We start from the raw sequence: 25909 nt of genomic DNA, 5'->3' as shown, positions 1-25909 counted from the left end.
GAGGGGCTGGCGCTGCGGGGCGGGGCTGGCGCTGCCGGGAGGGGCTGACGCTGCTTTCTCCGTCTGCGCTGCTCAGGCTCCCGGCTGTTCTATATGGAGCGCGCCCGGCGCTGCGCTAGGTTCCAGCCCTCCGGTGTTACACAAAAGCGCGGAAGGGAAAGCTGCGCCTGCTCTCTGTGCCTTCCCCGTCAGAGCGGTCCAGGCAGCGAGGGGCTTGATGGGCGCACTATCCCCAGGTGTGGCGCGCCCACTCCCTTCCGCGGACCCAGTCTCAGTTTCCGCTGGCGCCAGTCGGGTGCACGCGCCTTCCGCCCTCTGCGTCCCTAGCCCCAGTCCCCGCCCGCGCCGGTCGGGTGTCTGCGCCCTGTGTCTCGCCGCGACCTTCCCCTCCCCCCTGCCTCCTGCCTCCGGCGGGGCTGGGCGGGTCCGCAGCCTGCGCCCTCTTCTTGGGACTTTCTCCGTCCCTTTGTTCTGCGAACGGCCGGCAGTGTGTTCCGGCCGGTTAATTTTCTCTCTTTTGGTCTCCCACAGTTCAAGTTGGCACCTCACAGAAGCTCCCTCCGATTGTCCTCAGGGCACTCAGGCCCGGACCCTAGCCCAAGCAAGGCCGCCTAAGACTCCCTTCCCGGGACGGGTCTCCGTCCTTAGCTCTTTTGTCTCACTTTTTATCTTTTATATTTTGTCCTACCTCCTTTCGAAGACAATGGTCTGCTTTTCTGGGCGCCTGATGACCTCAGCTAGCGATCAGAAGTTGTTTTGTGAGGTTTGCTCTGCATTCAGTTATTCTTTTGATGAATTTGTAGGAGAGAAAGTGGTCTCCCCGTGCTACTCCTCCGCCATCTTGGCTCCTCCCCAGATTTTTTTATAATGGCTATTTTGACTGGTGTGATGTGATACCTCATTAAAATTTTCATTTGCATTTCTCTAATAATTAGTAATGTTGAGCATCTTTTCATGGGCCTTTTGACCATCTGTATGTCTTCTTTGGAGAAATGTCTATTTAGGTCTTCTACCCATTTTTTGATTGGGTTATTTTTTTTTAATACTGAGTTGCATGAGCTCTGTATATATGTTGGATGTTGATCCTTTGTCAGCTGCTTCATTTGCAAGTATTTTCTTCTATTCTGAGGGTTGTCTTTTTATCTTGTTTATAGTTTCTTTGCTGTGCAAAAAATTTTTTAATTTGAGTTCCCATGTGTTAATTTTTGTTTTTATTACTGTACGAGGTAGCTCAAATAAGATCCTGCTGTGATTTATGTCAAAGACTGTTTGCCTGTGTTTTCTTCTAAGAGTTTTATAGTGTCTGGCCTTACATTCAGGTCTTTAATCCATTTTAAGTTCCTTTTTGTGTATGATGTTAGGGAGTGTTCTAATTTCATTCTTTTACATATAGCTGTCCAGTTTTCCCAGCACCACTTATTGAAGAGGCTGTCTTTTCTCCACTGTATATTCTTGCTACCTTTGTCATTAGTTAGGTAACCATAGGTGTGTGTGCTTACCTCTGAGCTTTCTATACTGTTCCATTGGTCTGTATTTCTGTCTTTGGGCCAGTACCATACGGGTCTTACTGTATCTTTGTAGAAATGTCTGAAGTCAGTGAGCCTGATTCCTCCAGTTCCATATTTCTTTCTCACTATTCCTTTGGCTATTCGGGTCATTGGTTTCCATGCACATTGTAAAATTTTTCTGTTTGAGTTCTCTGAGAAATGCCATTGGTACTTTGATAGCGATTGCATTGAATCTGCAAAGTGCTTTGGGTAGAATAGTCATTTTCACAGTATTGGTTCTTCTAATCCACAAACATGGTATATCTTTCTATCTTCTTGTGTCATCTTTGATTTCCTTCATCAGTCTTATTTATTTATTTATTTTTTTGTGTATAGGTCATTTAGCTTTGGTTAGGTTTGTTCCTAGGTCCTTGATTATTTTTGTTGCAGGGAGAAAATGGATTGTTTCCTTAATTTTGTATCCTGTGACTTTTAAATTCATCAGTTAGCTCTAGTAGTTTTCTGGTGGCATCTTTAGAAATTTTTATGTATAGTATCATTTAGTTTGCAAGCGGTTAGAGTTTTTATTTCTTTTCCATCTTGGATTCCTTTTACTTATTTTTCATCTCTGATGAAGTGATACTATACATGGCTAAGACTTCCAAAACTATGTTGAATAAAAGTGGTGAGAGTGAAAACCGTTGTCTTGTTCCTGATATTAAAGGAAATGCTTTCGGTTTTCCACCATTGAGAATATATTCCCACATTGAGAATCTGGGTTGGTCATATATGGACTTTATTATGTTGAGGTATTTTTACTCTGTGACCACTTTTTGAAGAGTTTTTTTTATCATAAATGGGTGTTGAATTTTGTCAAATGCTTTTTTTCCTCATCTATTGAGATGATCATGGGGTTTGAAGAGTTTGTTAATGTGGTATTGTCATGTTGATTTGTGTATATTGAAGAATCCTTGCATCACTGGTATAAATCCCACTTGTTCATGGTGTATGATGCTCTTAATGTGTTGTTGGAATTGGTTTGCTAGTATTTTGATGAAGATTTTTACATCAATGTCCATCAGTGATATTGGCCCATAATTTTATTTTTTGTGTGTGTGCTATCTTTGCTTTTGTTAGCAGAGTACTGGTGGTCCTATAGAATGAGTTGGGGAGTGTTCCTTCCTCTGCTATTTTTGGGAAGAGTTTGAGATAGATACTAGCTTTTTTCTAAGTGATTGATAGAGTTAGCCTATGAAACTGTCTGTTCCTGAACTTCTGTTTGTTGTAAGATTTTTATTTTTTGGCCTTTCCTATGCTTTTTTAAAAAAATTTATTTATTTTTTAATTGAAGGATAATTGCTTTACAGAATTTTGTTGTTTTCTCTCAACAAATGAATCAGCCACAGGTATGCATGCATCCCCTCCCCTTTGAACCTCCCTCCCATCTCCCTCCCCATCCCACCCCTCTAGGTTGATACATAGCCCCTGTTTGAGTTTCCTGAGCCTTAAGGCAAATTCCTGTTAGCTATTCATTTTATATATGGTAATATCAGTTTCCATGTTACTTTTTCCATACATCTCACCCTCTCCTCCCCCCTCCCCATTCCCATAAAAATATTCTCTATGTCTGCTTCTCCATTGCAGCCCTGTAAATAAATTCTTCAGTACCATTTTTCTAGATTCTATATATGTGCATTAGAATACGATATTTATCTTTCTCTTTCTGACTTACTTCACTCTGTATAATAGGTTCTAGGTTCATCCACCTGATTAGAACTGACTCAAAGGTGTTCCTTTTTATGGCTGAGTAATATTCCATTGTGTATATGTACCACAACTTCTTTATCCATTCATCATCAATGCACATCTAGGTTACTTCCATGTTCTAGCTATTGTAAATAGTGCTGCAGTGAACAATGGGATACGTGTGTCTTTTTTCAGTTTAGGTTTCCTCAGGGTATATGCCTAGGATTGGAATTGCTGGATCATATGGTGGTTTTATTCCTAGTTTTTTAAGTAATCTCAATACCATCTTCCATAGTGGCTGTATCAATTAACATTCCCACCAACAGTATAAGAGCATTCCCTTTTCTCCACACCCTCTCCAGCATTTACTGTTTGTGGACTTTTTGATGAGGGCCATTCTGACTGGTGTGAGGTGATATCTCATTGTAGTTTTGATTTGCATTTCTCTAATAATGAGTGATGTTGAGCATCTTTTCATATGTTTGTTAGCCATCTGTCTTCTTTGGAGAAATGTCTGTTTAGGTCTTTTTCCCACTTTTTTATTGGGTTGTTTGTGTTTCTGGCATTGAGCTGTATGAGCTGCTCGTATATTTTGGAAATTAATCGTTTGTCATTTGTTTCATCTGCTATTATTTTCTCCCATTCTGAGGGTTGTCTTTTCACCTTGCTTATAGTTTAGTTTGTTGTACAAAAGCTTTTGAGTTTAATCAGGTCCCACTTTTTTACATTTGTTTTTATTTCCATTACTCTAGGAGGTGGGTCATAGAGGATCTTGCTTTGACTTTCATTGAGTGTCCTGCCTCCGTTTTCCTCTTAAGAGTTTTATCATTTCTGGTCTTACATTTAAGTCTTTAATCCATTCTGAGTTTATCTTTGTGTATGGTGTTAGGATGTGTTCTAATTTCATTCTTTGACAGGTAGCTGTCCAGTTTTCCCAGCACCATTTATTGAAGAGGCTGTCTTTGCCCCATTGTATTTTCTTGCCTCCTTTATCAAAAATAAGGTACCCATAGGTGCATGGGTTTATTTTTGGGCTTTCTGTCTTGTTCCATTGGTCTATATTTCTGTTTTTGTGCCAGTACCATACTGTCTTGATGACTGTAGCTTTGTAGTATAATTGAAAGTCAGGAAGGTTGATTCCTCCAGCTCCATTCTTCTTTCTCAAGACGGCTTTGGCTATTTGGGGTCTTTTGTGTTTCCATCTGAAATGTGAAATTTTTTGCTCTAGTTCTGTGAAAAATGCCATTGGTATTTTGATAGGGATCTAACTAACCAATATGTTGATAGGAAAGGAAGAGAGAAAAGTAAGAAAGAGTAGATATGCAAAGTTAAATAAAGGTAGATGAAGAAGATTTATTTACATTAAAAATTAACTGCAAGGGGAAAAGAACAGGAGGAAAGGCAAACAAAGGAATAAATGTAGAAAAAAATGTAATGCATTTTAAAAAATTAAAATTAAAAAAAGGAAAAAAGGAAGATGAAAGAAAAAGAAAAGGAAAACTCCACAGAAATGCAAAAGCCCAATGTAAAGACAGAGTTTTATAACAATAAAAAGTGTGATTAAAAAAAAACAAACTCAAAAACTTAATTAGATTTCATAGTACTAATAAAATTGACAACTACAACAGGGGGCAGGGGGAAGGGAAAAAAAAGAAAAGGAAAAAAAGTCAAAGAAAAACAAATCCAAAAGAAACTACAGAACAAGTCAAAACATAAGAATAATAAATGTTTTTCTTCAGTCACTCTGTCAGGATCCTTTACCTTTCTGGGAGTCACAGTCCCCCTCACCTCCCTAGGATGCCCTCTGACACTGTGCTGATCTCTGGACCTGCTGTGGGGGCAGCTCAGAGTCTAATCTGGTCCTGCTCCTGTGTGTTCTTGCCTCCAATGTCCACAGCTATCAGAAGTAGTGCGTTTTCTTTTGTGGGAGCTCTCAATGGCCTTTTATATATTCATAGACACAGAGTCTGCCCTGTTGATTTTGTGGATTTAATCTGCAGCTTGTACAGCTGGTGGGAAGGTTTTGGGTCTTCTTCCTCAGCCACTCTGCCCCCAGGTTTCAACTGTAGTTTTATTTCCACCTCTGCATGTCGGTTGTCCACTGGGGTTTGCTCCTGAGGCTGCCCTGGAGGACTTGGGTTTGCCCCTCTGAGGGCCAGGTGCGGAGGTGGTGAAGCAGCTTGGGTCGCAGGGGTTCTGGCAGCACCAGGTACTCGGGGGTTGGCGGATAGGGAGCAGGAAATACAGTGCTCTAGAAGGGTATGGCAGCCAGATTTGGCCAATACACTCCAGTATTCTTGCCTGGAGAACCCGCCTGACAGAGAATCCTGGTGGCCCACAATCCACAGGGTTTCAAAGAGTTGGACACGACCGAAGTGACCCTGTGTGCACAGATGCAAGACTTTTTTTTTTGGCCTGTGGCAGCTCTGCCCCAGTGAGGGTTGAGCGCGGAAGTGGCACAGCTGCTTGGGTTGTGGGCACCCTGGTGACACCAAGTGTGCAGAGACACGGACTACCTCTGCCGCAGGAGGTATGGCCCTATCAGAGTCTTTTTTTTTTCTTTTTGAGCCTCTGGTTGCTGATGTTCAGAAGGCCTCTTTGGCTAGTCTTCTCTGTAGCCCCACCGGTTCAGGCACTTAGAGGGCTCCCTTACCTGGGTCCTTCACTGTTGTTTGGCACATGAGGCACATAGAGGGGCCTCCCTGGCTGGGGTCCTATTCTGTAGGTCAGTGCATCAGAAACTTAAAGGGGCACCCTGGGTGGGGTCCTACTCTGTAGTTCCATGCATCAGGCACTTGATGGGCCAGCCTCTGTTTTGTTCAGCTGCGGATGCTAGCTGTGTGGGGAGAGAGAGGCTATGGTGATAGCTCCACCCCTATGCGTGACTCAGCAGTATTGCCTTATTTGCATGGCTGCCTGGCTTTCCTCCACAGGCATTTCCCACCACAGTCTCCTCTCTCACGTCCCCTCGGTCCATCTCTCCGCAGTAAACAGCAGCCTTCACCCTGGGATTGCTCAATAATCCCTGAGCTCCAGCTCCCAGCTGCTGCACCTTCTAGGGGACCTGCATTCCTGTCCAGGGGTTGGTATGAATCTGGCAAGGACTGCGTGATTCTCATTCCGTTTAGGCTGCCACGTATCCGCTGTTTTACTCTCAGCCTTACGTGTTTCTCCTCTGACTCAGAAAATTGCCCCAATGTGGGGATCGGACGCCTGCTTCAGTTCCCCTACCTGCTAAGGGAAGGTCCAGTCCCAGTTAACACTCCTGTTTTTCCCCCTAGTTCCTTCATCCTACCGAGTTTTGTGTGGTTCTATACATTCTTTTCTGCTGGTCAGGTACTCCTGTCCACTGTCAGCTGGTGTTCTGCATGCACTTCTGTGTCTGAAGGTGTATTTCTGATGTATCAGTGGAGAGAGGTGTACTCCATGTCCACCTACTCCTCCGCCATCTCGTTCTCTCTATTGGAAGATTTTTGATCATAGTTTCAATTTCATTACTTGTGATTGGTCTGGTTTTTTTTTTATTAGTTCATTCTTGAAGTGTTGTACTTTCCTACAAATTTGTCCATTTTTTCCAGGTTGTCCATTTTATTGGTGTCTATATGCTTATAGTAGTTTCTTATGATCCTTTATTTTTCTGTGGTATCAGTTGTAACTTCTCTTTTTTCAGTTCTCATTTTGTTTTGAAGCTTCTCCCTTATTTTCTTGATGAGTCTAGCTAAAAGTTTATCAATTTTGTTTATCTCTTCAAAGAACCAGTTTTTATTTTTGTTAATTTTTGCAATTACTTTCTTCATCTGTATTTCATTTAATCTGATGTGACCTTTATGATTTATTTTCTTCTAGTAACTTTGAGATTTCTGTTCTTTCTCTAGTTGCTTTAAGTGTAAGGTTAAATTGATATTTGAGATTTTTCTTGTTTCTTGAGGTGGATTGTATTGTTCTAAACTTCCCTCTTAAATCTGCTTTTGCTGTATCCCATAGATTTTGGGTCATTGTGTTTTCATTGTCATTTGTTTTTTGATACCCTCTTTGATTTCTTCAGTGACACATTGATTATTTAGTAACATTTTGTTTAGCCTCCATGAGTTTGTATTTTTTACAGTTTTTCCTCCTGTAATTGATTTCTAATCTCATAGCATTTTTGTTGGCAAAGATGCTTGATATGATTTCAATTTTCTTAAATTTACCAAGGCTTGATTTTGACCCAAGATGTGGTTTACCCTGGAGAATGTTCCATGCGCACTTGAAGAAAGTGTGTTCTGCTTTTGAATGGAATGTCCTATAAGTATCTGTTAAGTTTATCTGGTCTAATGTGTAATTTCCGGCTTGTGTTTCCTTATTAATTTTCTATCTGGATGGTTTTTCCATTGGTGAAAAAAGTCCCCACATTTCTCCTTTTATGGCTGTTTGCGTTAGCCTTATGTATTGAGGTGCTCCTACATTGGGTGAATAAATATTTATAATGTTTTATCTTCTCGGTTTGATCCCTTGTTCATTATGTAGTGTCCTTCCTTGTCTCTTTTTCACAGTGTTTATTTTAAAGCCTGTTTTGTCTGATATTAGTATTTCTACTGCATCTTTGTTTTGATTTCCATTTGCATGGAATATCTTTTTCTGTCGCCCCCCTTTCAGTCTCCATGTGTCCTAGATCTCAAATGAGTCTCTTGTAGATAGCATATATATGGGTCTTCTTTTTGTATCCATTCAGGCAGTCTGCCTTTTGGTTGGAGAATTTAATCCATTTAATTTAAGGTAATTATTGATATGTATGTTCCTCTTATCATTTTATTAATTGTTTTGGTTTTTTAAAAATTTTTTTGTAAGTCTTCTTTCTTGTTTTTTCCACCTAGAAATTTTCTTCAGCAATTGTTACAAGGCTGGTATGATGGTGCTGAATTCTCTTAACCTTTAGTTGTCTGTAAAGCTTTTGATTGCTTCATTGAATCTGAATGAGATCCTTCCTGGATAAAGTAATCTTGGTTATAGGTTTGTTTCTTGATTCTAATGTGTATATACCCTCTTAATGTTTTTATTTTAAATGTTGTTTGTCAGTCACTAAGTTGTGTCTGACTCTTTGGTACCTCAGGGACTGCAGCATGCCATGCTTCCCTGTCCTTCACCATCTCCTGGAGATTGTTCAACCTCGTGTCCATTGAGTCATGATGCCATCCAGCCATCTCATCATCTTTTTCCCCCTTCTCCTCCAGCCCTGAATTTTTCCAGTGAGTCAGCTCTTTGCATCGGGTGGTCAAAGTATTGGAGCTTCAGCTTCAGTATCAGTCCTTCCAATGGATATTCAGGGTTGATTTCCTTTAGAATTGCTTTAAATAGAATGTGTATTTTGGTGACTTTAAATTGTATTGTCCATAACTCAGACCCCTCTTCCAAAGTCCTGATTTATGTTTGAAGCTCTCTACCTGGTATCATTACTTGCTTGTTCAAAAGACATCTCAAAGGAAAGATGTTAAAAACTGATTTCCTGATCTTTCCAATGGAATCGCCTCCACCTTCGGCCTTCTCCATCTAATTCATGGACATCTCCATCTTTCTAGTTCTCAGATGCCAAACTTTGGAGTCATCCTAGACTTCTCTGTTTTTCTAGCACCCTACATGATTTCCATTAGTGAAGTCGATTCGTTCTGTCTTCAAAATATTAACATCACCATCTGGATCGATGGCTTAGCTGCCCAGACTGATCTCCGTGCTCCTCATTGTTCTCCTAAAATCTGTTCTCAACAAAGAAGTTAAAATGATCTTTTGGAAATGAGGTCATGTCAGTCTTCTCCTCAGCCCCCTGCAATGGATTCTCTTTTCACACAGACTGAAAATCAAAGTCCTTGGAAAGCGTACAAGGCCCTGCAGAATCTGATCCCTTCCCCTGGTCACTTCTTTCCTGTGCTCCGTCATACACACCTACTTGATATTCCTTAAGTCCCCTAGGTTATGCCTTACCCTAGCTGCTCCCCACAATGTAGGCTTGGCTCTTTCCCCAGATGTAAGCATGGCTGGCACCTGCAATGTCAAGTCTTCACACAAATATTTCTTCTAGAGCCAGCTTTTACCAGTTCACGAGAGCCAATTATTAAATATTCAGAAATTTTACAAGCCAGTTTCAAACCTTTGGTAGCTTGAAATTGACCATAGTGGGAGTATTTAGCCTGTGGAAATAAGGCCTAACTTGATCACCCTATTTTTATATTCTTCTTTAAATCCTTACTTGCCTTATCCCACTCTACATTTTCTTTTTCTCTTTCTAATGGCACATGCCACTCAATATCTTACATGTATGTCTATGTATCATATTTTATATGTGCATACATGCTCAGGTCCTCAGTCATGTCCAACTCTCTGCAACCCCATTGACTGTAGCCTGCCAGGCTCCTCTGTCCATGGGATTTTCCAGGCAAGAATAATGCAGTGGGTTGCTATTTCCTTCTCTAGGTGATCTTCCTGACCCAGGGATCAAACCCTCATAGTTGTGTCTCTTGCATTAGCAGTGAGTTCTTTACCATTGTGCCATCTGGGAATCCCCTTATTATAAACACACATATACATCCATATATATGTATGTGTGTGTGTGTGTAGAATTCAGTTCAGTTCAGTCGCTCAGTCGTGTCCAACTCTTTGTGACCCCATGAATCGCAGCATGTCAGGCCTCCCTGTCCATCACCAACTCCCGGAGTTTAGTCAAACTCATGTCCATCGAGTCAGTGATGCCATCCAGCCATCTCATCTTCTGTCGTCCCCTTCTCCTGCCCCCAATCCCTCCCAGCATCTGGGTCTTTTCTAATGAGTCAGCTTTGAGCATCACGTGGCCAAAGTACTGGAGTTTCAGCTTCAACATCAGTCCTTCCAATGAACATCCAGGACTGATCTCCTGTAGGGTGGACTGGTTGGATCTCCTTGCAGTCCAAGGGACTCTCAAGAGTCTTATCCAACACCACAGTTTAAAAGCATCAATTTTTTGGCGCTCAGCTTTCTTCACAGTCCAACTCTCACGTCCATACATGACCACTGGAAAAACCATAGCCTTGACTAGATGGACCTTTGTTGGCAAAGTAATGTCTCTGCTTTTTAATATGCTGTCTAGGTTGTTTATCTAGCTACAAATGATAAAATGGTAAAATAAGCATATCAAGTTAATATGCTTTGTGTTGACACAATAGTGTCTTCAAGGTTAGAAAAATAAATGATTTTTGTATATATTAAGCATTATATTCATATATTTAAAAAGTAATAGTTTCTATAAACCAGAAGTTTTATACAAAAATATATCAAACCAAAAAGATGAATCTCTATAAATATACCCTTGTTTCCAGGCACTTTGAAATTCAGTACCTAACATGCTTTTCAAGAATCTTGAACATGTTTCTCAGAAAATGTTTTACTTTGACTTTTCTAAAAGTATAGAAGCTCCCCAAATTGTTGTTTATTTTGATTATTACAATGTCTGTGGGGAAATATTACTGATTAATAGAGTAAGCTTTGGTGTAGGAAGGGATTCATGCAAATCAGATTGCATATCAGAAATAAAGTTGAAATGTTTTGTGATGAAGATACTAAAGCAGTGAACTCTCCCCATAAATCTAACATTGACAATTTATAATCAGTAACTGACCTCTTAATTTAAGAAGTCTCATGCTTAAAGAATTCTATCACTCTTAAGTTCTTTTTCAGATTACCCAGTCGTTTCTGCTAGCATTAATATGGACCATTTTCAAAATTCTAAGTATTCATTGTTCTAAAGTCTATCACAAAATCTTAAAGGAACCTGCTAGGCTGAAGCCTATGATATTTTTTGACTTAATTGAATACCCCAGGATTACTACAGGCCCTCTGTAGCCCCTCTTTCCTCTGAATCTATAAGGCACCCAGTCTAGCTCAGGATAGGAAAGAGTTTGCTAGTACCTAGGGGTAGGATCAGCAAAATTTAGTAGGTTATGATTTTAAGCTTGATAAATATAACAACAAAAGTTGTCTGCCAGTTACATGTTGTAGGGGTCATGTTTTGAGTCTTTTTTTAATCAATTCACAATATATACTGCTATAGATAAGTGAAAATATACCTATGACAGCTTAAAAAACTAGAGGTGTTTTTCTACCTTATAACATGAATGTCAATGGTAAGCTGCTCAAGGTCGATGCAGACACTCAACAGCGATGTCAGGTATCTAGGCTCTTTTTTCATTCTTTGTGCATTACTGTGCCTAGCATGTTGTCTTCATCCTCATGCTAGTCATTTCTTGTTCACAACACAACCTATGTACCAACAAGCATGTCCACTGTCCAGGCTAGGGGAAAGGAAAAGACCAAAAATCTGTGCCAGCCATGTCTGTTCCTTTAGTTTTCTTTTACATTAAAGAAAATATATGAAAAATAATAAATTGACAAAAGTAAGCTTGGGAAATATTTGCAATATAAATGAAGATAAGTAATAGGTAAAAAGCTCTTTACAGATAAACTTTAATGACTAAAGGAAAACATCAAAATAACAGGAAAATGAACACATGCTATCAGTTCAGTTCAGTCACTCAGTCATGTCTGATTCTTAGTGACCCCATGGACTGCAGCATGCCAGGCCTCCCTGTCCATCACCAACTCCTGGAGTTTACTCAGACTCATGTCTGTTGAGTCGGTGATGCTATGCAACCATCTCATCCTCTGTAGTCCCCCTCACCTCCCATCCCGAATTTTTCCCAGCATCAGGGTCTTTTCAAATGAGTCAGCTTTGAGCATCACGTGGCCAAAGTATTGGAGTTTCAGCTTCAACATCAGTCCTTCCAATGAACATTCAGGACTGATCTCCTGTAGGGTGGACTGGTTGGATCTCCTTGCAGTCCAAGGGACTCTCAAGAGTCTTATCCAACACCACAGTTCAAAAGCATCAATTCTTCGGTGCTCAGCTTTCTTTATAGTCCAACTCTCACATCTGTACGTGACTACTGGAAAAACCATAGCCTTGATTAGACAGACCTTTGTTGGCAAAGTAATGTCTCTGCTTTTTAATATGCAGCCTAGGTTGGTCATAACTTTTCTTCCAAGGAGCAAGCATCTTTTGATTTCATGGCTGCAGTCACCATCTGCAGTAATTTTGGAGCCCCCCAAAATAAAGTCTGACACTGTTTCCCAGTCTATTTGAGAGAGGGCATCAGAGGGCAGACAGACTGAAACCACAATCACAGAAAACTAACTAACCTAGTCAAGTGGACCACAGCCTTGTCTAACTCAGTGAACACATGCTATAGATACCTTATAAATAAAGGAACTATAAATAGTTCTTAACTATGTGAAAAGAAATCAATTGTTACAGAATAAAAGAAATAAAATCTAATCATACTTATATACCATTTTTAAACTTTCACATTGACAAATATCAAAAAGTTTGAAAAAAGAGGAAGGGTGTGGCAAGCAGTACTCTCACACATTGTTGATAGTACTAATAATATCAATTGGTACAAATTTTTTGTTAGGACAATTAGCCAATATCTTACAAATTTTAAATATGGATATGTTTTGACCCAGAATTTTTACTGATAATTTATACTGTTTACATGATTCCATATCTGTACAAAGAAATTAATATAAAAATATGGTGGAGAGACATAGCAGTTGGTGCATTAGATGACTGTGATGGTATTCCTTAAGGTGGTCCAACAGCAAGGACTTCAAAATACCCAGCTGAAACTAATGCCAATAGGCAGGCTTTCCAAGCAGCTATCAACCGAGTCGTTGTTGTTCAGTCGCTCAGTCGTGTCTGACTTCTTGGAACTCCATAGACTGCAGCACAGCAGGCTTCCCTGTCCTACACTGTCTCCTGGAGTTTGCTCAAACTCATGTCCATTGAGTCAATGATGCCATCCAACCATCTCATAATCTGTCACCCCTTCTTCTGCACGCAGCCTTTCCTAGCATCAGGGTCTTTTCTAGTGAGTCACTTCTTCATATCAGGTAGCCAAATATTGGAGCTTCAGGATCAAAATCAGTCATTCCAATGAATTTTCAGGATTGATTTCATTTAGGGTTTACCAGTTTGATCTCCTTGCTTTCCAAGGGATTCTCAAGAGTCTTCCAGCATTTACAGCATGACAGCTGGAAAGCATCAATTCTTTGGTGCTCAGCTTTCTTTATGGTCCAGCTCTCACATCCATACATGATTACCGCAATAGCTTTGATTATACGGAACTTGGTTGGCAAAGTGATGTCTCTGTGTTTTAACACGCTGTCTAGGTTTGTCATAGCTTTTCTTCCAAGGAGCAAGCATTATTTAATTTCATGGCTGCAATCACCACCTGCAGTGACTTTGGAGCTCAAAAATAAAGTTTGTCACTGTTTCCAGTTTTTCCACTTTTATTTGCCATGGTGTGATAGGACTGGATGCCATGATCTTAGTTTTTTGAATGTTCAGTTTTAAGGCAACATTTTCACTCTCCTCTTTCACCTTCATCAAGAGGTGTTAGTTTCTCTTCACTTTCTGCCATTAGGATGGTGACATTTGCATATCTGAGTTGTTGGTATTTCTCCCAGCAATCTTGATTCCAGCTTGAACTTCATCCAGCCCAGCAGTTTGCATGTTGCACTCTACACATATGTATGCAGGTGAAGAAGCAACAGTTAGAACCAGACATGGAGCAACAGACTGGTTACAAATTGGGAAAGGAGTACATCAAGGCTGTATATTGTCACCCTGCTCATTTAACTTACATGCAGAGTACATCCTGCGAAATGCCAGGCTGGATGAAGCACAAGCTGGGATCAAGATTGCTGGGAGAAATATCAGTAACCTCAGATATGCAGATAACACCACCCTTGTGACAGATAGTGAAGAGGAACTAAAGAGCCTCTTAGTGAAAGTGAAAGAGGAGAGTGTAAAAGTTGGCTTAAAACTCAACTTTCAGAAAACTAAGATCATGGCATCTGGTCCCATCACTTCATGGCAAATACATGGGGAAACAATGGAAACAGTGAGACACTTTATTTTGGGGGGCTTCAAATTCACTGCAGATGGTGACTGCAGCCATGAAATTAAAAGACACTTGCTCCTTGGAAGAAAAGTTATGACCAACATGGACAGCTTATTAAAAAGCAGAGACGTTACTTTGCTAACAAAGGCCCATCTAGTCAAAGCTATGGTTTTTCCAGTAGTTATGTGTGGATGTGAGAGTTGGACTGTATAGAAAGCTGAGTGCTGTAGAATTGATGCTTTTGAACTGTGGTGTTGGAAAAGACTCTTGAGAGTCCATTGGACAGCAAGGAGATCAAACCAATCAATCCTAAAGGAAATTAGTACTGAATATTCACTGGAATATTCAGTTGGAAGGACTGATGTTGAAGCTGAAACTCCAGTACTTTGGCCACCTGATGTGAGGAATTCACTCATTGGAAAAGACCCTGATGCTAGAAAAGTTTGAAGGCGGGAGGAGAAGGGGACGACAGAGGAAGAGCTGGTTGGATGGCATCACCGACTCAAAGCACATAAGTTTGAGCAGGCTCTGGAAGTTGGTGATGGACATGGAAGCCTGGCATGCAGCAGTCCATGGGGTTGCAAAGAGCTGGACACAACTGAGCAACTGAACAGAACTGAACTCTGCATATAAGTTAAATAAGCTAGGTGACAATATACAGCCTTGAGGTACTCTTTTCCCAGTTTGGAACCAGTCCATTGTTCCATTTCCAGTGCTAACTGTTGCTCCTTGACCTGTATACAGATGTCTCAGGAGGCAGGTAAGGTGGTCTGGTATTCTGTCTCTTGTAGAATTTTCCACAGCTTGTCATGATCCACCCCGTCAAAGGCTTTAGCATAGTCAATGAAACAGAAGTAGTTGTTTTTTTCTGGAATTCCCTTGCTTTTTCTGTGATTCAGTGTATGTTGACAATTTGATCTCTGATTCCTCTGCCTTTTCTAAATCCAGCTTGTATATATGGAATTTCTTGGTTCATGTACTGTTGAAGCCTAGCTTGAAGGATTTTGAGTTTTACCTTGCTAGCTTGTGAGATGAATGTAATTCTGATGTAGTTTCAACATTCTTTAGCATTGCCCTTCATTGGGATTGGAATGAAAATGGACCTTTTCCAGTCCTGTGGCCACTGCTGAGCTTTCCAAATTTCCTGGCATATTGACTGCATCAGTTTTATAGCATCATCTTTTAGGATTTGAAATAGCTCAGCTGGAATTCCATCACCTATACTAGCTTTGTTTGCAGTGAGGCTTCCAAAGGCTGTCTTGACTTCACACTCCAGGATGTCTGGCTCTAGGTGAGTGACCACATCATTGAGGTTGTCTGTGTCTTTGAGACCTTTTTTGTACAGTTCTTCTGTATATTCTTGCCACCTCTTCTTAATATCTTCTGCTTCTATTAGGTTGATACCATTTGTGTCCTTTATTGTGCCCATCTTTACATGATCTGTTCTCTTGGTATCTCTAATTTTCTTGAAGAGAAATCTCGTCTTTCCTTTTCTATCATTTTCCTCTATTTCTTTGCATTGTTTACTTAGGAAGGCTTCTTATCTCTCATTGTTACTTTTTGGAACTCTGCATTCAGTTGGGCACATCTTTCCTTTTCTTCTTTGCCTTTCACTTCTTTACTTTGCTATTTGTAAGCCTCCTCAGACAACCATATTGCCTTTTTGCATTTCTTTTTCTTTTGGGTTGGTTTTGGTCACCACCTCCTGTACATGTTACAAACCTCTGTCCATAGTTCTTCAGGCATTCAGTCTATAAGAGCTAATCCCTTGAATCTATTTGTCACTTCCACTGTATAATCATAGTTCAGTTCAGTCACTCAGTTGAGTCCAACTCTTTGCGACCCCATGGACTGTAGCATGCCAGGCTTCTCTGTCCATCACCAGCTCCTGCAGCTTGCTCAAACTCTTGTCCATCGAGTTGGTGATGCCATCCAACCATCTCATCCTCTGTCGTCCTCTTCTGCTCCTGCCTTCAACCTTTCCCAGCATCAAGGTCTTTTCCAATGAGTCAGGTCTTCACATCAGGTGACCAAAGGATTGGAGCTTCAGCTTCAGCATCAGTCCTTTCAATGAATATTCAGGACTTCCAATGAATATTCAGCCCAAGAAAATAAAATCTGTTATGGTTTACATCACTTCCCCATCTATTTGCCATGAAGTGATGGGACCGGGTGTCATGATCTTAGTGTTTGAATGTTGAGTTTTAAGCCAGCTTTTTCACTCTCCTCTTTCACTTTCTTCAAGAGGCTCTTTTTCGTTCCTCCTCGCTTTCTGCTATATGGATGGTGTCATCTGCGTATCTGAGGTTATTTCTCCAACAGTCTTGATTTCAGCTTGTGTCATCCAGCCTGGTATTGCGTATGATGTACTTTAACATCATGTAAGTTAAATAACCCGGGTGACAATATACAGCCTTGACATATCTTTTCCCAATTTGGAACCAGTCCATCGTTCCATGTCTGTTTCTAACTGTTGCTTCTTGACCTACATACAGAGTTCTCAGGAGGCAGGTAAGGTGGTCTGGTATTCCCGTCTTTTGAAGAATTCTCCACGGTTTATTGTGATCCACACAGTCGAAGGCTTTGGCATAGTCAGTAAAGCAGAAGTCTATGTTTTTCTGGAACTCTCTTGCTTTTTCTATGAGCCAATGGATGTTGGCCATTTGATCGCTAATTCCTCTGCCTCTTCTAAATCCAGCTTGAACATCTGGAAATTCTTGGTTGACATACTGTTAAAGCCTCACTTGGAGAATTTTGAGCATTACTTTGCTAGTGTGGGAGATGAGTGCAATTGTGCAGTAGTTTGAACATTCTTTGGCATTGGCTTTCTTTGGGATTGGAATGAAAACTGACCTTTTCCAGTGTATAATCACAAGGGATTTTATTTAGGTCATAACTGAATGACACAGTGGTTTTCGCTACTTTATTCAATATAAGTCTGAATTTTGTAATGTGGAGCTCATGATCTAAGCCACAGTGAGTTCTATGTCTTGTTTTTGCTAACTGTATAGAGCAAGAGGTATCTCATGACAGTATGACTATAACTTGGAATGTATAGCTGAGGGTCTTCCAACTTACTTGAGCAATTCCTGACTCTTCCTTACACCTTTACACATATTTGAGGAGGCACTGCCCCTAAATTACAAGCCAGTGTGTGTTCAGCCACCCCCAGTCCAAGCTTGCTTTCCATGGGTATTAGTTTTCTGTTGCTGCATAAATAATAGCCAAAAACGTTACTTAAAGCAACACACTTTTACAATCTCAGTTTCTGTGAGTATGAAGTCTATGGACAGTTTAGCTGGAACTTGTACTTAGAATCTCATGAGGCTGTAATCAAGGTGTTGGCCGGGACTGAGTTCTCATCTGGAAGCTCAAGTAGGAAGAATGTGCTTCCCAGCTTGTGGACTGTCTGCAGCATTCAGGTCCTTGTGTCTGTAGTATTCATGGCTACTTGCTTTACATAGCTGCAAGGGATGGGAGCGTCTGCTGGCAAGACAAAGTCTCCTGTGATGTAACATAACCATGGGAGTGATATTCTCATCACTCTTCGCATATTCTGTTGATTGGAAGCAAGTCATGGATCCCACAGACACAAAAGGGGAGGTGAGGATGCTAGCACATGAGTACTTGGAGGTAGGAATCTTGAGTCACAATAAAACCTGTCCACCACATCGTGTGACGTGAAGAGTCTAGGGGGCCTGTACACCCTGCTAGGCCTTTGCCAAGGGCTTTCTGCTTTGGGTGAGCCATGTGCTGTTTGTGCTATTTTGAGATGATACTTGCTGTAGCACCACTTGTATTTTTATTTAGTTTTAATTGGAGGGTAATTGCTTTACAATGTTCTGTTGGTTTCTGCTCTACAACAACTCAAATCAGTCATAATTGCATATACCACCTCCCTGTTGAGTTCCCCTCCCTCTGTACTCACATCCTACCCTTCTGGATTATTAGAGAGTGCTAGGCTGGGCTCCCTGTATGTATAACAGCTCCCTACTCATTATCGATGTTATGCATGATAGTGTACATATGTCGATACTATTTTCTCAATTTGTCCTACCCTTTCCTTCCCCTGCTGTGTATTCAAGTCTGTTCTTTACATCTGCATCTCCATTCCTTTCCTCTAAAGAGAGTTTCATCAGTACTATTTTTCTAGATTCCATGTGTGCTTGTTCTTAGTCGCTCAGTTGTGTCCAACTCTTTGTGACCCCAGGCAAGAATGCTGGAGTGGGTTGCCACGCCCTCATCCAGCTATCTTCGCAACTCAGGGATTGAACCCAGGTCTTACATTGCAGGCAGATTCTTTACCATCTGAGTTAATATACGATATTTGTTTTTCTCTTTCTGACTTACTTGGTATAACAGGCTCTACGTTCATCCACCTCACTATAACTGACTCAGATTTGTTCCTCTTTATGGCTGAGTAATATCCCATTGTATATATGTACCACATCATCTATCCATTCATCCGTCAATGGACATCTAGATTGCTTCCATGTCCTGGCTACTGTAAATAGTGATGCAGTGAACACTGGGGTACCTGTGTCTTTTTGAATTGTGGTTTTCTCAGGGTATATGTCCAGTAGTGAGATTACTGGGTCATGTGAAAGTTTTATTTTTAGTTTATTGAGAATCTCCATAGAAGCTGTGTCAGTTTACATTCTCACCAACAGTGCAGGAGGGTTCCCTTTTCTCCCCATCCTCTCTAGTACTTATAATCTGTAGTGTTTTTTTGTTTGTTTGTTTTTGATGATGGCCATTTGGATGAGTATGAGTTGATACCTCACTGTAGTTTTGTTTTGCATTTCTGTAATAATGGGTGATGTTGAGCATCTTTTCATGCATTTGTTGGCCATCTGCATGTCTTTTTTTGGAGAAATGTCTGTTTAGGTCTTCTGCCCATTTTTTGATTGGACTGTTTGTTTTTCTGATAATTGCACTGTATTAGCTGCTAATCTGTTTTGGAGATTAATCCTTTGTCGGTTTCTTCATTTGCAATTTCTCCCATTCTGAGGATTGTCTTTTCACCTTATTTATGGTTTCCTTTGCTGTGCAAAAGCTTTTAAGTTTAATTATATACCATTTGTTTATTTTTATGTCCATTACTCCAGGAGATGTGTCAAAGAGGACCTTCCTCTGATTCACGTCAAAGGGTGTACTGCCTATGTTTTCCTATAAGAGTTTTATTGTTTATTACCTTATATTTAAGTCTTTAATCCATTTTGAGTTTGTTTTTGTGTATGGTGTTAGGGAATGTTCTAATTTCAGCCTTTTACATGTAGCTGTCTAGTATTCCCACCCCACTTAGTGAAGAGACTCTTTATCCCATTATATATTCTTGCCTTCTCTGTCAAAGATAAGGTGCCCATAAGGGTGTGGATTTATCTCTGGGCTTTCTATCTTGTTCCATTGGTCTATATTTCTGTTTTGGGGCCAGTAACATACTATCTTGATGATTGTATCTTTGTAGAATAGTCTGAAGTCAGGAAGGTTCATTCCTCCATTTCCATTTTTCTTTCTCAAAATTGCTTTGACTATTCAAGGTCTTTTGTGTTTCCATATAAGTTGTGAAATTTTTTTTCTAGTTCTGTGCAAAATACCATTGGTAGTTTGATAGGGATTGCATTGAATCTGCAGATTGCTTTGGGTAGTATAGTCATTTTCACAATATTGATTTTTTCCAGTCCCAGAACATGCTATGTCTCTCCATCTGTTTGTGTGATCTTTGATTTTTTCCATCAGTGTCTTAGAGTCTTCAGCATGTAGATCATTTGTCTTTCAGGCAGGTTTACTCCTAGGTATTTTATTCTTTTTGTTTCAGTGGTGAATGGGATTATTTCCTTAGTTTCTTTTTCTGATTTTTCATTGCTAGTGTTTAGGAATGCTAGGGATTTTTCTGTATTAATTTTATATCCTGGGGCTTTACTGAGTTCATTGATTAGCTGTAGTGATTTTCTGGTGGAATCTTTAGGGTTTTCTATACATAGAAAACATATCATGTCATCTGCAAACAGAATTTTACTTCTTCTTTTCCTATCTGGATTCCTTTTATTTCTTTTTCTTTGATTGCTGTGCCCAGGATTTCCAAAACTATGTTTAATAATAGTGATAGGCATGATTTTAGAGGAAGTGCTTTCAGTTTTATACCATTGAGGATAATATTTTCTGTGGGTTTGTCATGTATGGCCTGTATTAAGTTGAAATAGGTTCCTTCTATGCTAATTTTCTGGAGAATTTTTATCATAAATGGGTGTTTATGATAAAAATAAAACCTTCCCTGCATCTATTGAGATGATCATATGGCTTTTTTTTCATTCAATTTGTGAATATGGAATCACATTGATTTGTGCATATGAAGAATCCTTGCATCCCTTGGATAAACCCTAATTGATCATGGTGTATGATCTTTTTAATGTGTTGTTGGAGTTTGTTTGCTAGAATTTCATTGAGAATTTTTGCATCTATGTTCATTGGTGATATTGGCCTATAATTTTTTTTTTTCAGGTATCTTTGTCTGGTTTTGGTATCAGAGTGATGTTGGTCCCTTAAATAAGTTTGGGAATTTTCCTCCCTCTGCATACTAGCCTCCTCAGAGTATCCTCAGCGCAGTCAACTCCTGTCCCTTCCCTGGTGTCTGAAGCCTGAGCCTCATTACCCAGCCCTTACTTGACAGAGTGGGCATGGAAGCAAGGATCTCAGACTGGTAAGTTCTAGTCGGCACTGATCTCTGTGGTGAATTCTCTCCACTTTGCCTTTCATACACTTGTCATTGCACTCCCCTCTGAGGTTTCAAAGCTCCCCTGTCGCTACTCAGGGGATCTGAAACTTTGCCTCTTTCACAGCTCCCTCCTAGAGGTACAGGTCCCATCTCGGTTCCTTTTTTTCTTATAATTTTGGCCCAACCCTGTTATGTGGAGATTCACTTGCCTTTTTGGATGTCTGGGATCTGCTGACAGCATTCAGAAGGTGTTCTGTAGGAGTTGTTCCATGTGCAGATGTATTTTTGATGTATTTGTGGAGAGGAGGAGGATCTCTATGTCTTATTCTTCTGCTATCTTGAAAGTCTCCCCTATGTTCCTTTTTTATTGAGGAAGAACAAGGCTTTCTAGAAGCTCAGCTCAGTAGACTTCCTCTTATATCTTATTGGCTAGAAGTAAGCTCACATGACTCCTTCCAAACTAATAACTGATCCAAGAGGATCAGATAACTATAGTTGTTTGGACTAAGGGAGATTTACTCCTTGGGCTGTGGTAAGAATCAAGTCTCTGAGATCAAGATAGCATAGGCACCATCTGAACAATCTAAACTTTCCCTCTGTCAGTAAGGAAAGATTATTGGATATTGTATAGACAATGGAGAGTTGCTTTCATATCCGCAGTGTACCTCATTCTTCTTCAAATTAAATCACTAGTATTAGTAAATAGCACATAAAACCAAAGTATAAAATATAGCAGTAGTTGATTGAGAACATGTTTTGGCCCCCATTTTCACGTGCTACCTAGGTTTTAGGTATGAAGGGTCCTAAATGACATTCAGACTTCCTATTAATAACGATTTATTAATGTGCTTCAGATACATGGTATAAATAAATTATAATACTCAAGAACTTAATTTAGATTCTGGTATTTAGGACCCTTTGAGGTATGTTAATTAAATCTCAATGTTCTCATTTATAAAACAGAAATATTATCATTTATTTTGGGGACATATGCTATAATGTGGTTGTAAGGGTTAAATTCTTAGCACAGATTATGGCATTCTATAATGTGTGCTAAGTTGCTTCAGTCATATCTGATTCTTTGTGACCCTATGGACTGTGGGCCACCAGGCTTCTCTGTCCATGGGATTTTCCAGACAAGAATACTGGTGTGGGTTGCCATTTGCTTCTCCAGGGGATCTTCCCAACCCAGGAATCAAACCCACATCTCTTATGTCTCCTGCATTGGCAGGTAGGTTCTTTACCACTAGCGCCACCTGGGTTGGGAAGATCCCCTGGAGAAGGTAATGGCTCCCCACTCCAGTATTCTAGCCTGGAGAATCCCTTGGACAGAGGAGCCTGGCAGACTATAGTCCACAGGGTTGTAAAGAGTCAGACACGACTGAGCAAGTAACACTTTTGTGGCATTCTATAAGTTACCTGTAAATGTTTGCAATTGAAATTGCTCACTTATTACTATTCCTGTATTCATGACTTAATTATTAAAAGTGACCTCAATTTACTGAGTTACTTACATTATATTGAGTAGTATAAAAAGTGGGAAGAAGGGACATAAGCTATAATACATTGAGAAATTCTGGCCTCACTTCAGTTCAGTTCAGTTCAGTCGCTCAGTCGTGTCCGACTCTTTGCGACCCCGTGAATCACAGCACGCCAGGCCTCCCTGTCCATCACCAGCTCCCAGAGTTTACTCAAACTTTAGTTAGGTGAACATAAATAAGTTTAGTTACTATCATACTAAATAAATACTGAAAAGTTAGTATTAAATAAACACGTCTTCCCAACATATTGGGAATCTCAATGGAATCAAGGCTGCTCCAGGAGTTTTTGGAAGACTATACATAAGTGGGATTTTTTTTGGCTACTCCATTAAAGCAATTGCAATGTAGGTACATTTTAAAACCTAGTGTAAAACCAAACTCTCACAAACAAATAAGCAACCAACAAATTCTGAGCTATTCTCTACAAAGACAGAATTTTTTATAATTGATATATGTAGCTGATTTACAATACTGTGTGTTTCAGGTGTACAGTAGAATGATTCAGTTCAGTTCAGTTGCTCAGTCGTGTCCGACTCTTTGCGACCCCATGAATTGCAGCACGCCAGGCCTCCCTGTCCATCACCAACTCCCGGAGTTTACTCAAACTCATGTCCATTGAGTTGGTGATGCCATCCAACCATCTCATCCTCTGTCGTCTCCTTCTCCTCCTGCCCCCAATCCCTCCCAGCATCAGAGTCTTTTCCAATGAGTCAGCTCTTCGCATGGGATGGCCAAAGTATTGGAGTTTCAGCTTCAGCATCAGTCCTTCCAGTGAACACCCAGGACTGATCTTCTTTAGGATGGACTGGTTGGATCTCCTTGCAGTCCAAGGGACTCGCAAGAGTCTTCTCCAACACCTCAGTTCAAAAGCATCAATTTTTCAGTTATGCATATATACATATGTGTGTGTGTGTGTGTGTGTGTGTATTTTATAGGGGGCTTCTCAGGTGGCGCTAGTGGTAAAGAACCTGCCTGACAATGCCGGAGATGTGAGACTTGGGTTAGATCCCTGGGTCGGGAATATCCCCTGGAGGAGGGCATGCAACCCACTCCAGTATTCTTGCCTGGAGAATCCCGTGGACAGAAGAGCCTGGCAGGCTGCAGTCCATAGGGTCACCCAGAGTCAGACATGACTGAAGTGACTTAGCACGCACGCACATGTGTACACACACACACACACACACACACACGTTTTCTGACTTTTTTAAGGATTATGAATGAATTATATTTTTATTTCCATTTAGCAGTCCCCTCCCTGCTGTGTTCTGGGACATGAATGGCTCACACTTGGACTTCCTGAATAGCCTCTGAATGATAGGAGGTTGAGGTAGTGAAAAACCTCATCAGATAGAAAAGCATAATCCAGATCATTCCAGGTTTCATAATTTTGACCTTCTAAAAGGCCAGTTATCTCATGGTGTTTTATTATTTAAAAAAAATTATACTAAATAGAACTCCTGACATCTCTTTACTGCTTCTCGGTGTGAGGGGAGAGTGCCAGCATGTGGTACAGACAAGAAAGACTGGTGGGATCTGCGGGGCAAGGCCTCCGCTTCCCGGTGACGCTGTCACCAGGAACTCCCGAGATGAGTTGAGACTGTTCAGGATGTGGTTAGTGGCAGATAGCATGTGAGGAAGGCCTGCCCACTCTGTCCTAGACCCCCAGGCTGGCACTGAGTTTTAGAGACAGAGAGCATGTGGGAAGGGGCCAGGCTGAGGCGCCTTTGCCAGCGATGCTGCCTGAGGCCAGGCTGGGGGGCTCACGGGTGCCCTCAAGAGGTGAACAGTGAGTCAGGGTGGAGGGGCCTATTCCAAAGAAGTCAGGAAGGCTGCAGATCAAAACAGTGGCTACTGACCTGGCATCCGTGACATGACTGTGTCAAAACCACGATGGCTGAGAGTGGTACCAACATGCTGTGGTTGGAGAAAGTGGGCAGCCAGCGTTTGTTTGCAGAAGAGATGACGCTCTGTGAGTGGCTCAGCCAGTAGCTCAGCTCAGCTTCTCTTGGCCAATGTCTCCCATAAAACCTCTGAGTTACTTACATAGCACATTTCTGTGTCCATTCTCTCCCTAGTGTGTTATACATCTTTCTGTCAGCCTTGTAGGTGTGGGCTGTCTCTGGCACCAGAGGGTCATCAGGGTTGTGTCACAGAGCAGGGAACAGATGAAAAAGAAAACTTTTGACACTCTCAGTGCTAGAGACCGTTGGGATCACAGGATGTCAAGGTCGATCCTGCTGCTGCTGTTGATGTTGGGGTGTTAAACTTTGGTTGTGAAAGCAATGTTTGGGGGCTTGAAAGGATAATCTGTAGGCAAGTGGATGGTCAGGAAGAAAACATTGCCTCCTTGGTAGGGACTGTCATTCAGGGCCATGAAGGTGGCCTGCCAGTGGAACAAATCATCTCCCACAGGTCCTGCAGAGCAATGAGCAGGAGGGTCCCTCTGCAAGCCAGTTAATTTCTTCTGGATCCACTTCAGCACCATCCTTCTGCTGCTGGGGATGTGGGTTCCTGGTCCAGGGCTACCAGAGGTAACCTACTGCTGTCTTGGCCCTGATTCTTTTCCATTATAGGTTATTATAAGATACTGAATATAGTTCTTTGTGCTATAAAGAAAAATCCTTGTTGCGTACCTAATTTTTCATATAGTGGTATATAATTGTTAATCCTGTGCTTTTATCCCTCTCCCCTGCTTTTCTTTGGTAAACATGAATTTGTTTTGTATGTCTGAGTCTGTTTCTTCTTTGTAAATTAGTGCATTTTTATTCCTTTTTAGATTGCACATATGAGTAATATCATATAATATTTGTCCTTCTCTGGCTTACTTCACTCAGTGTGATGATCTCTAGGTCCATGGCATTATTTTACTGTTTTTTATGACCAAGTATTATTCTACTGTTTATATATATCACATTTTCTTTTTCATTAATCTGTTCATGGACACTTAGGTTGCTTTCATGTATTGACTATTCTAAATATTGCTTCTGTGAAAATTGGGGTACATGTATATTTTCAAATTAAGATTTTCATCTTTTATGGATATATGCCCAGGAGTAGCCTTGCTAGATCATATGGTAACTCTAGTTTTTAAAGGAACCTCTATATTGTTTTCCATAGTGGCTACAACAAAGACAGATTCCATTTTTAATGATATTTTAAAAGCTGTCCTGTTCAATATAGAGCAGACCCCACCCTCAGCCCATTAAAATAAGTTAACTGACAGTTTCATTTCTGAGTTTAGCATTGCAGAAATTAGGACTGTTCATCCTTTATAATATCAAATCACATAAACTGACCACAGGTATGAGATAAAAAGAAAAATAAAATTTTTCAAAGAGCAAAAAGACATATGAAGCACAGAGATTCAGAGAGAATTGTAGTCATTTAAAGTGAGTGACCTGGGGAGGTACAAGCCTACACATGGCTCTGTCAGTTTCTCTTAGCCTGATTTTATGT

The 25909-nt window shown here is 40.7% G+C and overlaps 1 long non-coding RNA gene and 1 pseudogene across 1 annotated transcript in view; one reads left to right on the top strand and one right to left on the bottom strand.

Annotated features, from left to right (window-relative positions):
• Window positions 1-25909, top strand: part of LOC122438181 — a 179500-nt gene that overhangs the window by 68889 nt on the left and 84702 nt on the right. The window lies entirely within an intron of this gene.
• LOC122438180 lies at window positions 24281-24938 on the bottom strand (annotated as a pseudogene).

This window comes from Cervus canadensis, chromosome 3, assembly GCF_019320065.1.
Source record: "Cervus canadensis isolate Bull #8, Minnesota chromosome 3, ASM1932006v1, whole genome shotgun sequence".
In the NCBI taxonomy this organism is placed as follows: Eukaryota; Metazoa; Chordata; class Mammalia; order Artiodactyla; family Cervidae; genus Cervus; species Cervus canadensis.
This window is presented reverse-complemented; position numbering and strand designations above follow the sequence as displayed.